At 35.8% G+C, this 14,780-nt stretch overlaps 1 protein-coding gene across 6 annotated transcripts in view; it reads right to left on the reverse strand.

The window, feature by feature from the left end:
- Positions 1 to 14,532, reverse strand: part of TRIQK (triple QxxK/R motif containing) — a 75,694-nt gene extending 61,162 nt beyond the window's left edge. For all 6 annotated transcript variants that reach the window (XM_036031239.1, XM_028533994.2, XM_028533993.2 and 3 more), the window contains exon 1: positions 14,394 to 14,532. The gene's annotated coding sequence lies outside the window, so the exon portion shown is untranslated. The remainder of the gene's footprint in view (positions 1 to 14,393) is intronic.
- Between the last annotated feature and the right edge of the window lie 248 nt (positions 14,533 to 14,780).

Raw genomic sequence — 14,780 nt, forward strand, 5'->3', positions numbered from 1 at the left:
TTTTAGTATCACTACATCAGTCTGGCTTAATCAATTACTGTTGAAGCAACACTTAGTCCAAATGGTTTTTAAACAAAAATAAACTGAAGTTGATGATCTCACACTCATTAAAGAAGTTAATGTACTCCCTTATATTTAAGGTTCTTAGATATAAAAACAGACTTAGATATAAAAAGTCTTTAAGATATTAAAATAACTTAATTACATAAAAATGTACAGTTTATGCTATAGTTTGATCCTCTAACCTTCTAATCATCTATCATCAGCTAAGTGACTGAATAAAAGTATCTTTGGATAACTCGTAAGATGCCAAATTATATAGTTGTCTTACTGTCAATAAGTGTTGGAATATATATATATATATATATCTACAAATCCACAATGAGTACTCAAAAGTATTTATTTACCTTCTAAAATGGAAGGCTTCTAAACAACAACAACAAAACAAAAGCTTAAGCACTAGTCCTCATTTTTAAATTTGACAATTGAATAACTAATCTTTGCCAGATGTCCCAAATTATCCTCCAGTCTAAGAACAGAATCTTGTTAGGTAAACACTTCTACCAATTCTCTCTTATTGTCTCCCCAGGAGTCGTAAGCTCTTGATATTATTTCAACTAATCTGCATGTCACCATTTCTGTTATATACCCACCACACGCATGGGCAGGTCAGCACAGTTCCGACTAGAGCAGCAGGAGTCTGACTTCAGATAAAATTGGTTCTTTTGAGGCTTCAAATTTTTAATTTGCAATAATTTAAAATCCTCAATGTTTAAAATAACCCTGGGCCTAACACATAATGGAAAACAAGAAACACAATTTTAAAATATCCTCTAAATTACACTACATTCCTAACAATGTCTTTCAAAGCCTTTAAGAAAAATATTGTAAATATTCCAATGACTTTTCTACTTTTTTTGAAAAATAAACATGACTGTAACATACTTCTTTATTTAAAAGCTTATCATAAAAAATGATTTTATAAAAGCTCTGAGTACCTATCTCACTAATTTTAAGAAATTTTCCTTTGTTATGAAATAATTAGGTCTTCCTTATCACAGTAACCCAAATTTGGGGACAGGGATTAGATTATATGTAATGAGTCTCTCTAATGGAAACAACATACACAACATTTTTCTAAGTGTATATTTTTAAATTATTGTTAAACTCTAAACAATTTAAAGGAAAAAAGCCAAATGAGCTTCCCAATGCAATTTTTATAGTAAAATGTGTAATCTAACTTTTTATAAGCATGTAACACTGACCGGCAACCTCCCTGCTCCAAGTCAGCTCTATCTCCCATTTGACTCAGTGGTTATTCCAACTTGCAGGGCTCTGCTCAAGTCCTCAACCCCCCTTCTTTCAGTCTGGTCTACCAAGTCACAAACAGATTGGAAATCATTATGTAAGAATCACTTACATCGCAATCTTGTGCCACCTCACCACACATACCAACACACATGTGCACACATACCAAACACAACAAATCCACACATACATGTTCAGCCACACTGTCCATGTCAGTACCTCTATTTTGATTTCAGTGCCCGTCTCCTGCTAAGGTATCTCTGTCCTGAAGCTCACCCCATCTATATACCTTCTGTTCGCCTCCTTTATCTCCTAGACCTTTGCCCTTCTTCTCTGGGGGCTTCCCAGTCTTACTGCATTAGCATTATAATTGGTCTTATTGTGTCTAGTCTTCCTCCCCTCAAGTCCACCCCCTCCACTGCTTGCAGAATAATTTCTCACAAATAAAATTTCATCAAGAAATATCCCTGATGTATATCATTTAATATTTCTCTACATCCTTTAGGAAACAGTTCTAATTCCACAGTTTGGTATAATCTAACCCCTTCTTTCCCTCCAATCTCTTCACCCTCTTCATCTCCCACACACACTGTGCTCCAGCTACTTTGAATCACACACAGTTCCCTGAAATAATATTTTAACAGCTTACTGACTGCCCATGCTCTTCCTTTCTCTGAAAACCATTTCAAATACTTCTTTACCTGGATATCTTATACTCTTTTAAAACAGCAGAAAGGTATGTCAGTCAGTCATTCTACTTATGTATCTTCCAATTTTCCTTTCCCCCTCAGTAGAAAATAATATTGCACTTCCCAGTCCCCTATTTGAAATTCAACAGTTTGCTTTGACCAGTGAAACTTGAAATGCCAATGCTTAATTAGCCTCTCCCCTCCCACTGCTGCAGTGATAATGGAAAGCCATCCAGATGCAGCCTTAGGTGAACACGGGTTCTCCTACCCAGCCCATTCTGGACATGCGGCCTGTGTGAGAAACAGACATGTGGGACACCGAGATATGGGCTTGTTTGTTCTAGAGCACAACCTAGGCTCTTCTGACTATACCAAGGGTTACCTTTTTTGGGGAAGCCTTGCAGAGGCCCAGCACAGTCTGATTCAAATGCTGCTTCTCTGAGTGATGACAGCATTCTATTCAAATACTCTTATCATAACACAACACTGTAGTTCGGTGGCTGCTATAATTGTCCATTTCCCTTCAAACTGTACTTCTGAGGGAAGGAGCTGGTATTTCATCCCTGTATCCTCATCACTCAGCATAGTGGCTAGCTCACAGTAAGTGCTTAATTAACTGTTCATTTGTTCACTCATTCATTCATTCATCCATTCACTCATCAAAGGCCAGGAACTACTCTAGTTGTTAGAGACAGAGTAAAACCAGAGCAAACAAAAAACCTTGCTTGCACTCGTAGGAACTAATAACCTTGTGAACAATGGCAATAAACAAGACAAATAAGTATAACAAATGTAGTTTATAAAATAGTGATAAATGCTAAGTAGAAAATATAGAACCAGGATACCAGACAAGACCTCTTTTAGAAGGTGACCTTTATAATAAAAATCTCAAACTGAAGTGCATAAATTGTCCATGCAAATATCCAAGAACAGCAACTCTGTAGAGAGAATACTGCAAAAACTGAGATGGGAACAAGCTTGGTAGGCTCAAAGCACAACAGGAGAGCCAGTACGGATTAGCGAGTGGGTGCTCAGAGATGAGACTGGAGAGGTCACAAGGGGCCAGGTCTTACATGCAGGCCGGTTGAAGAGTTTTGTCTTTTATCTTGAGTAAAACAGGGAACCACTGAAGAATTCTGAGAGGAGTGAGGGATGGAAGGGGACAGAAGATAAGATCAGACATATAATAGAGGCCCATATTCTTTCATATTATATTTCCTCTCCCTACAATACATGTGAAAAGCAGATGTACCAATTAGTCAAGAAAAATTAAACATAATGTTGAATAACTGATATTTTATGAAGATCTTAATCTCTTTATTAGTTACTATGTGGGGACACTGATTGTAACCAATATATGTTTATCAAAATACAGAAATGTACCAAAGGATCATGGTATATCAAACATCAAGAGAGATCAAGTAATTAATGCAGCACTGAATCCTAGTAGACAATTAGTAACACTAAACAATTTAACAAATAAATCAGATGAAGATTTATAGCTCTGTGGCTATTGTCTCATTTACTTGCATTTGCCAAAATACAAAAAAATAATACAAGTACAATCATTTTCACCTTGTTATACTGTTTTCCATAAGAAAGAACAACATTCTGAACCCAAGTTCATTGCCAGAAGCAAACAAACCAAAACAAGAAAAACAAAGTGAAAGAAAACAAACCACAAGTCAAAAACCTTTTTGCCAAATGTTAAATCAAATAAACACACCTTGCGCCGTGTCCTTGCTGCTGCCAGGTCTGAAGGTGGAGAGCTGCCAAGTGGAAAGCTGCCAAGGGGTGTTTCCAAAGGCGAGGAAGCTGTGCTCGCATTCCTGGCATATTCAATTCCAGATACCAATAAGAATATTCTTAGCTGTTTTTCCTTAGTGGCATTCAAAATTTAACATAAATATTAAATGGATAATCTGCAGCTCCCTAATTGTCCACAAAATAAAATCACTGTGGTAGCACTTTCCAAAAAGTATTTTTAGGTTTGCTAATTCTGTTCTATGTTCAAGTGAATTAAGTTCTATGACCAAACATGGAAAATGTTGTGTACTATGCCCCTGTTTTTACGAGACACGTTTTCTTTAAAAGGTTTTGAGAAGCTCTATAATAGAAAACCCTACTTACATTTACATGACCTAGTGTGTCCCAAATTTACTTATATGAAGACCCCTTTCCCACTACAATAAATAGCAATGTTATTTCTGCATATTACATTTTAAGAATGGTACATAGTATGGCAAATATCTGTCACTAATTAGGGAAAGATGTTTCCACAGTATTTTAAAGTTGAATATGAATATAAAGAGACCAATGCAAATTTATTTTCTATATTGCAACTTGTAGAGTTGACCTATAAAATAACTATATTTATCTAACCATAAACTTTTCAGTATATGTTAATTTTTAAACTAAATGCTCACTTAAAAAGCAATAAGGAAACTAAATAATGTATCATTTATTCATTTTTGTTCAATAAATGTTTACTAAATAACTATTATGTGCCAGCCGCTGATGTTATCTTGTTTTACGCTGCTACCACTGCTCTCATTTAGATAAAAGTATCAAATTTAAATGGTTCCAAACACTATCTAATAAAATAATACCAACTCAAAACTTAGCCCCAAATATTTGAAAACACAAGTTTTATTCATTCTAATCATACCATTGAAAAAAACAGATCGAAATGTATTGGGTAATTTTAAATAGTGATAATAATCCAGCTCCAGCATCATAATATGAAAGCATAGTCTTTTTAAAATGCTGCTGCAAAAGAACAAAGGTGAACTACTACTTCACAACATCTACAAAAATTAACTCAAAAAAAAATCAAAGATCTAGATGCAAAGGCTAAAACTATAAAATGCTCAGAAGCAAATACAGAAGTAAAACTTCATGACCTTAAGTTAGGCAATCATTACCAAAAGTACAAACAACAACAAAATTAAAAAAGAGATAAAATGAACTTCATCAAAATGAAAAACAAAACTTTTGTGTGCTCTAATGTATATGATAAAGGAAAAGATGAGTCACAGAATGGGAGAAAATATTTGCAAATCATGGATCTGATAAGTGTACCCAAAATACATAAAGAACTCTTACAACTCAATAGTAAAAATACAAAGAACCCAATGAAAAAAATGGGCAAAGGATCTAAACAGACATTTCTTCCAAGAAGACATATGAATTGCTAAAAAGCACATGACAAATACTCAATATCATCAGTCATTAGGGAGTAAATCAAACCACCATGAGAAACCCATTCACATCTACCAGGACAGCTGTACCAAAGACAGACAAAAAGAAGTGGTTGCTGAAAATGGGGAGCAACTGGAACCTTCATGCACAGCTGGAGGGAAAATAAAGTGATTCAGCAATTTTAGAAAACAGTTTGGCAGCTCCTCAAAAAATGCAAACATGTAATGACCCTATGACCCAGCAATTCCACTCCCAGATGTATATATACTCACGAAAAATGGAAACATATGTGCATAAAAAGACTTGGGCACAAATGTGCCTAACAGCATTTTTCTTATAGCCAAAAAGTGGAAAAGTATCCATGATGAACAGATAAATAAACGCAATATATCCTTACAATAAAATATTCAGCCACAAAAAGGAATAAAATATTGATATACATTACAACATGAATAAAGCTTGAAAACTTTATGCTAAGTGAAAGAAACCAGTCACAAATGTCCAATTAATGCATCATTTCTACAGTTCTCTTTATATGAAATGTTCAGCGTGGTAAATCTATAGAGACAGGAAATAGATTGATGGTTGCTTAAGGCCAAGGGTGGGGAAGAGAGAGGGAGCAGCTAATAGTGGGTGCAGAGTTTCTTTCTGAGGTGATAAACATATTCTAAAATTTTAGAATATTGCACAACTCTGTGAATATGCTAAAAACCACTGAATTGTACACTTTAAATTTTATGGTTTGAATTATGTCTCAATAAGGCTGTTATAAAATAATAGTCATAACAATTTGACTTTACAGTCCTTATCTAAAATGTTTGGTTCAGATGTGTCCTGGAAGTTTTAGATTATAGAAAGGTAATGTCCAATCTACAATGAACCTCAATTGGGAAAACTGAGTTTTCCAATAATGAAGTGACTTTCCCAACCATACACATTTAACATGGAAAATGGCAGCAATTTTAACTCAAATCTATCTAATCAAAGAGCTCACTCACATTCCTCTACAAGGAAGAATGTGTTCAGATCAGACAGCAGGGAGATTTTACGTCTGTAAAATGGAAAAAACAGAATCCTTTTATATATATTAAAGAGATTACTATAAGGATGAAATGAAATCATTTATGAAAATGTTTCAAATATAAAGGTTTGTATAAATGTGAAACAATATTATCTGGGAAACTATTTTCACTATATATCTAAATCAAGGTTTAAAATAGGATATACTTTTAGTCAAATTAGATATAGGCATTCAAAACAAATACATTAATTTTCTTAGAAGAATGCTAAGCATTCATTTGAATGTTTTTTTTTAATATCTAAGAAAGAAAATTCAAATATATTCAAGTGGTCCATAACTAAACTTCCATCATCTCAAGTTTCCATAAAGTTTTAATAAGTCACATATAAAAGAAGCATAGTATCTTAGAGCAGCTCTATGTGCCCAGAAGCCAGAAAGATTACTTTTACCTTACAGGTAACTTTTTAATCTTTTGAAAATTTTAAAGGACTTCAGTTTATTTAACAGCCTGCTCACCTAAGTCTCTAGGGTAAGTAGGGGATTGTTTCTATATCCTCCCCAAGGAAACATTTGTTATAAATAGGACCTGAGTGGGTATAACCCAAGGCAACTTTTATTCTGTGAAAGTATAGTCATAGCATTAAAGAATTTTATTGTTTGCTGTATTTGGAAAATAGTATAAGAACCACTATTCTGATATATAAATCTGATCACGTTGTTCCACAGTTTAAAAACCTGAAATGGATTCTCATTGTCCACAGGATGAAAATTGCTTTCTAGGGCATATAATAGCCTTCTCAGTCTGGTTCAGCAGGTCTTTATTTTCTCAACTCCAGCCACTTTTCTCCAAATTACGTTCTAGGGACTGAACTTCTTTCATTTCCCAATCACAGGATCCTACTTGCAATTTAGTGGTTTTACAAATCTTGTTCTCCTTGTCCCAAGAGCTTGAATTCACTGGCATCCTTCAGAACCTCATTTCAACGCCACTTCCTCTTTTTAATCACCTATACCTGCCAAACAAATCTTTACTGATTAACTAGCTGATTGACATATAACTCACTTATTACATAATGTACATGTCTATCTGTACAAGCACAGAGTTTTGGTGTACAATGGTAGCCATGATTTCTTACAATATTACAGTATTGACTGACTTTTGCCTTTGGAAATAAAATTCTAAAATCTTTACATAAATTTTGTTTCACTGAAGGTAAAAATGGAAAATGGATTATTAAATGTGAAGAATAACAGGTTTCTGTTTTTAACTTCAGTCCATATAAGACCAAAGAGATGCTGGAGTAAACCAAACATCGAAGAGGAATAACTGAATAACTTTGGTTCCTTAGAATTAAAAACTTCAGTGTTACACACGAAAATTTGGAGATCAGGTCATGAGACGTAAAATTCTTTTGAAAAGGGTCAAATCATAAATATCTTAGGTTTTCTGGTCAGAAAGCAAAATCAAGATATGACTATGTCACTGCGATTTGTGTGCTCTGAGAAGCAATGCAAAGCATGAGAGCACCAAACTGCATTTGTCTTGCAAGTCTCAACACAGTTGTTTTCGTTCCAAAGTAGCCACAGACACATATATAAACAAATGATTGCAGATGTGCTTCAATAAAACTTTATTTAGAAGCAATAAAATTTGAATTTCATATAATTTGCATATCACAAAATATTACTTTAATTTTTTCAACTATTTAAAAGTGTAAAAACTATTCTTAGTGGGTCATACAAAAACAGGCAGTGAGCAAGATTTGAGCAGGCCATAGGTCACAATTTGCCAATCAATGGTTTAGGTATAGTTTTAAATTTATACTTACTCTTGAATTACCTGGTTTTATCTTTGGCATAAATAAATCAGAAGATCACAAAAGTTTACTTAAATCTAGAGTATTGTTATTGAATTTTTACATTATACATCTTCTCTTGCAAGCAGTTTATTACATTTGCTGTCAGCTCTTAACCTAGATTTAACATAGTACTTTGAGCTACCTCCATAAGGACGTAGGACTCTAGGATGTACCATTAATTTTATATTTCTATAAATCATGTTTTTTGTGTTTATATCATATCATCTTTTAATCAATAGTTGTATGTCTTACTGGTGTTTTATGTTTTTCCCCAAAAGCAAAACAGGATGTAGTTTAGTCTCTTCTATTCTTAGGAGTCATCTTCTATTGCCGGCACACCAGAAATACAAACTGCATGAAAAAAAAAATTTAAGCTCTAAAAATGTTGCTCTGTTTTCTTCTGGTATTTAATTCTACAGAAAAGAAGTCTGGGAGCAGCCTAATTTTTGTTTCCTGACAGTGATGTGCCATTTTTCTCTTTCTAGGTTTTTAAAGGATTTTTTTAAATCATAATTTGAAAATTTTTTGATATCGGGTCTCTTTGGGCTATTACATCTTATATAAGTCCTTTCTGTACTCAAAGATGTTCTCAGCTCAGAAAGTTTTATTTCATGTTACCTCTTTATTATTTTTTTTTCAAATGCTACTTTCTTCTTAGGGACAATTATGTATACTACAGTCTTCCACAGAAACTTCAAATATTCATATAGTGAACTTCATTCTTTTTCCTCCACATGTCATCTGTTCAAGAATTCAATATTTTAGCTACAAGAACTTCTCAAGTCTATTCTCCACAATGATTAAATTTTCTACCGTGGTATCAATTCTGCTATTTACGACATCATGTGGATTTATATGATATTGTGGTATGCAGAATAATGCCTCTCCCCCAAAGACGCCAAAGTCCTAATTCCCAGAACCTGTGAATATGTAACCTTACATGGCAAAAGAGACTTTGCAAAAGTAATTAAATGAAAAACCTTAAAATGGAGAGATTATCCTGGTTTATCTAGGTGGGCCTTTAAAAAAAGGGTAGGTAACTTTTCCTAGCTGTTGTCAGAAGAGGATTTGTCTGCAGAAGAAGAGTCAGAGAAATGCAATGTTGGTGGCTTTTAAGATGGAAGGTGGGAACCATGAACCAAGGAATATGGGTGGCCTCCAGAGCTGGAAAAGGCAAGGTCACAGATGGCATCCCAGAACCTCCAGGAAGAAACACAGCGCTGCGGATACCATGTTTTTGGTCCCAGTGAGACCTATGTCAGGTTTCTGAAGTACAGAACTATAAGATGAGTTTGCGGTGTTTTAAGTCACTAAATTTGTGGTTGTTTGTTACAGCTGGAATACAAAGCTAATCCATTTCTCGTATGTTTAGTTTTTTTTTGTCATCTTTTTGTTCTACCTTACTGTTTTCCTGGTCACATAATCATTAGCTGTTGTTTTTACATGCAGTTCTCCTATCCACAGACACCATGTAGTCTTGCACGTGTTAGATGTCCAAGAATTTTCTTAAATGTCCTTCTTAGCTTAAACTTCTTAGATTTTCACAGGTATGCCTCTGAGTCCTCTACTGATTTCATTTCCCTTGGTTTTATGGGATTTATTGTCCAGAACATTTTGGCATTGAAAGGGATTATATACATAGATCATTTCTACATAGTCTAGTGTTTACAAAATGTGCATATGCATGGGAGGGGCATATTGAGGAGACAAGAGACAGAATGGACCTCTAGGAAACAGACAAAATAGAATCAGAAATTGGGAAGTTCTCTTTAAAATTATAACTTCCCACCTGAAAGAAATGATTTACCCTGCCCAGAGAGAATCACTGTGAATAGCAAGTATGAATTATAATATACAAGCATATTCTTGAGAAAAAAATGGTAGCAAATCACAAATCAAATCTTTTCATGGACAACGGAAGAACTTGATGCCTGGAAACATTATAAAACCCAACATATGAGATGTCTATGCTGGAGCCAAGTCTAAAACTTTTGGTCTAGTGTACCTTCTACCTGGTGTAGGTAATAAACTGAAATAGACAATAAGGATTTTGCCACAAGTATCTATAGAATTTATTATTCTACATAATGTGATACATAAATATTTTTAATATTCAAAGTATGTAAAAATGTTCTTTGGATTAAACCATCTTGCTTCTGTTTTTGCTTAAATTTTAAGTTGTTCAATTTAAATAGTATGTTATTTTTGTAACTATGTCACTACATAATACTCTGTAGAAGAACTAAACTTTTTTATTCCTGCTGTCACTCTCCATGTTCAGCGGCTTGAAAACCATGAAAATGACAAGATCCTCTCATTTATGGCACTGTCTTCATCTTCTAATTCAAGAAAACAGTGTTTGTTAAACCTTGCAGTAGAGAGTATTACCTTTCTACTGTTGTTAACATTTCAAAAGGGGTAAGCTAAGAAATAAACTTTCTTTCCCCCCAAAAACATACATCCATCTCACTCTATTGTTGCAAAGAGACTTCACATTTCTACCATATAAGAAAGGATTAAATGTAGTAATATGCATTATATAAAAAGATTTGTCTCTAAGACTCTCTGATTCTTATTTGTCAAGTAAGAAATGTCCTGAGAATATCAAATATGATAAAATATGTATCCCTGTTTCCATTAATATCAATGTAGTCATTCTGAAAGAATACCAAAAAATAACTATATTCTAAGCTGAATTTTCATTAAGACCTTCACACATAGAGCCAAATCTACTGATATCAAAAACACGGATACATAGGAACAAAGACTAGAGGGGAAGACTACCCTCATGCTTCTACATAAAGGAGCTTCCTGGGGAACTGTGGTCCTCAATGAAGATGTTTTTGGCCTTGAGGTAGAAGGAAATTCTTTGAGCTGGTGGACCTCTACATTATGCAATATTTAGCATCCCTAAACTGTAGAGTCCCTAAACCAATAGAGTTTTTTTAAAGACACTGTAATAATTTTAAATCACCTCCACATATTTCAAATGGCCCAGAGGTATCACCCTAGTCAGTCTCTGGAGTACCAGATTAACGTCTTGGTTTCTCACTCCTTATTCACAGCTGCACAGTAAGAGAAATGATCTGATAGGTAGAAAAAATCCATTGGTCCATATTGTTCCAACGGGTAGAGACACCCTATTATAAACCTGTAAACACCTAAAGTCCTCTTTTCCTCTCTCAGTCTGTCCTGGAGCATGCAGAGCAGTAACTCTGAACTAAAATCTAGGTTCTGAGAAAGGGAGTAGAAGTAATAGAGGGCAAGAGGTCCTAGTACTCATTTATGGTCTCCTATCTAAAGCACTATGTCCAATCAGCTCCTTAGTAACAAAACTGATAATGCAAACTTTACTTGTCCGTTGACAAACCCAAGAGAATGAGCTATTATTTACTAATCCCCTAAAAGCTGTCATTCTCTAATCTACTTGTCCTTATTTCCAATTCTCTATCAGAAATGAAGTGAGTAAAGAGAGAGATAGTTAAATACTTGTTAAAAACAAGACAACAGGCCCAAAATGGAGTTGCTTATGTTCAACCCCACATCACCAACCCAAGACTTCACTACAATTTCAGCTCTTCCAGAACAGGAATCTTAAACCAGTCTATCAAGAATCACCTGATCAGCACTAACTAGTTAGGTAATCTGCTTGATAGGCCCCTGCCATCCCCTAAAGGAAGTAACCTCACAATAATCAGCCCTTTTTATTTTTTTTTTGGCAGTATAAATTCCTCATTCCCATACCCTTCTGCCTAAAAGTCTAGCTCCTTCCTATCTGCTAGACTGAATGCTGTCCAATTCAAATCAATTTTTGCTCAAGTAAACTCTCAAACATTTTAATATCTCTCAGTTTGTCTTTCAACATACTAAACAGTTTGAATAAAATTGTAAGTGGTAAAGAAACAACAGGTGCTCCTACATACTGTTGTGTTTATTACAAAAGCCATATACTTTTTCCTCATTGTTTTCCACATCTGATGACAATATCCACTACTAATGCCCACTTTTATTGATAAAGCTAGATAAAGGAACTTGGGGGAAAACCCCTCTATTTATAGCCTTCTATTTTAATACAGAAATCAGGAAAACAGTCACAGTGGAACCAACCACAATATTTTTTTAGCCACAGGAAATTAAAATGTTATAAAAGATTATTCATTTAAGTTTAAGAAAAGAGTTTTAGGAGTCAGGTAGTCATATTCTAGTGGCATCTTTTCTTTGTCCAGAATGGACCCTAATCAAAGAGAAAATTTATGTACTTAATGATTACTTCAAAAATTTAATATTTTCCCAAAATATCTGATAATTCTCTTCCTCAAATAAATATGATTTAAGAGAATGATCAAAGTAATTTGGAATAAAATACAGCTGATATGGTGTTGAAAGACAGCAACAATTTATTGAGCAATGGTAGTTCCTGTTTGCTAAATGTTTAAAAAAAAAAGAAAAAGGATTGGGGATTGGCTGAAGACCCTGAACTAAAGTGAACTAAAGTAAGCTGTAGTAAAATGCACTCTGGAAGAAAGAATATCCAACTCTGCTCCCAGCTATGTAACTTCGGATATAAGTTACCCAATCTCTCTGTGGGATGAGCAAAGGGAAAGAGTAATTTCCTTTTTACTTAAGAAGTTGATCGAAAACACATGTTCTTAATCTAGCGTCCACTTATGCTTCAAATTTGTCTTTTTCTAAGAGGAGAGTCAATAGCTTTCCTTGGCTTCTCAGAGTGGTATATGTTACCAAAAAGATATTCATCATTGGATTACAAGGTAATCTTTCCCAATCCTTTCAGGATATATATAATCTTGAAAAAAATCTAGTGATGTCAGGGGGAAAAAAGTGTCATGCATGACATTCCTGGTGCACCTAACCAGAACCAATCAATAATGGAGAGAAGAATGGGTGTCTTCCCCATTTCTAAATAACCCAAAGATAAAAAAGAAATTACAAGGAAGTCTGAAAATATTTTAAGCTAATTGATCATAATCACGTATGTTTACAAATTCAGATCCTATAGACAAAAGAAGAAAATTCTAATCAATAACACTTTACATCTGTGTAAATCATTACTTTAAAAATACTTTCACAATCAATTATCCTCCTTACTTTTTAGGAACAAAGGGCACATAAATATTCCCACTTCATGGATAACAGTTATGAGGTTTGCCTAAGGACAAACATTCCCTAACCCTGCCAGTTTCCACATTTCTAGGTCAAGGTTCTTCCCAGTGTTAACAAGCTATAAAAGCTTCCTTCTTGGAGATTTATACAGCACACCTAGCAGAAGGGAAGTAAAAGCAGACTTTTAGCTCCTTTGTTTTCTCTCTGGACTGTTTATTCTGCTGAATCACTGGGCAACGGCTGATATGAGCAAAGAAGAAATGTAAAATAGTTATTTGTGGTTACCATTTCATAGTTCATTTTTTAATATGGACGAATTAAGCAAAATAGGGATATATATGCTAGTATCCGCCCTCTCCACAATACGTCTGAAAGGGAGATAGATCCTACATATATTGTCCAGTAATGAATTGCCTCAACTTCCCAAGAAGCTCCTTGAGATCAAAACAGGCAGCAGCAAGAAAAAGAAGAATCCAGATATAACAATCCAGGTCTCCTAGGCCCCTATTCCTAGTTATCTACGTGGACACCCTTGCGGGTTCAGTGATTCAGCAAGCGCTGGGGAAAAGACTCCTCCCATTCCACCCGCCCCTAATAAAACCACCTCACGCTGCCTAAAGCTCTTCCTGGCAAATGTTTCAGTCTGCAGATACTTGTAGATTAAGTGAAGATGGAAAGTGTGGAGAGTCATAAAATGGTAGATGAACGACAGAGCAAGAACTACACAACCCACTGAACTGAAGAATAAAATAGACGGACACGTATTAACTGACAGCACAAAGGAGCCAATCTCTAGTTGAAGGCCTTGGAGAGGTGGGCGTGGCTAGGTTTCCAGGGCCCAGCCGCCTCCGCCCGACACTTTGGCAGAGCGGAAACCACGCGTTCCTTAGCAACCGAGGCAGTCAAGTCCACCGCCAGCCCGAATCCCGCACAGGTTATTTCCCACCCCCACCGTGAGCGCCCGGTTCGCTGGAACGGGTCCTTAAGTCATTACCATACCTACTGGGTTCCCCAGGGCCCGGGTTCCTCCTCTTCCAGATCCTCCCTTAGCCCAGCCCGCCCAAGTGCCGTCCCCAGAAGCGGAAAGATCGTCTCCAAAACGCCTTCAATCCCGGATCCCGAGCTTCCTGGCCAGATCCTCCCCCGCCTCCCAGAAATAACCCTCTCCGGACACACACATACACACACTCACACCTCAGCTCAGCCAAAGCAAGGACCGACAAACTTCGTGACCGGCTAGAAGTGTTGCTGTACAGGGTCCTGTCACTTAGAGGCAGGGGCTAGACGAGCCAGCGACACCCCTCCACTCCCAGAGAGATGGACGGAAAAGAGGCGGTGCTCGACCAAAGTGGGCGGCACCAGTCCTCAGCCTGAGCTCCGATTGGCCAGTCTCTCTCCCGCCTCTACGCTGGTCCTGGACACAAATGCGTTTTCCCTGTGGTCTTAACATCCTTTGGAATCCTGGGCTGATATACCTGCCCAGAAATGTGACTAAAAATTCAAACAAGGACAGCGATTTGTTTTATAAATATAAAACACAAAAGTGTGTTATTTTGATTATTGAACTCTTCCCACCTGAGT

Source organism: Phyllostomus discolor, chromosome 7 (genome assembly GCF_004126475.2).
Source record: "Phyllostomus discolor isolate MPI-MPIP mPhyDis1 chromosome 7, mPhyDis1.pri.v3, whole genome shotgun sequence".
NCBI classification, from domain to species: Eukaryota; Metazoa; Chordata; class Mammalia; order Chiroptera; family Phyllostomidae; genus Phyllostomus; species Phyllostomus discolor.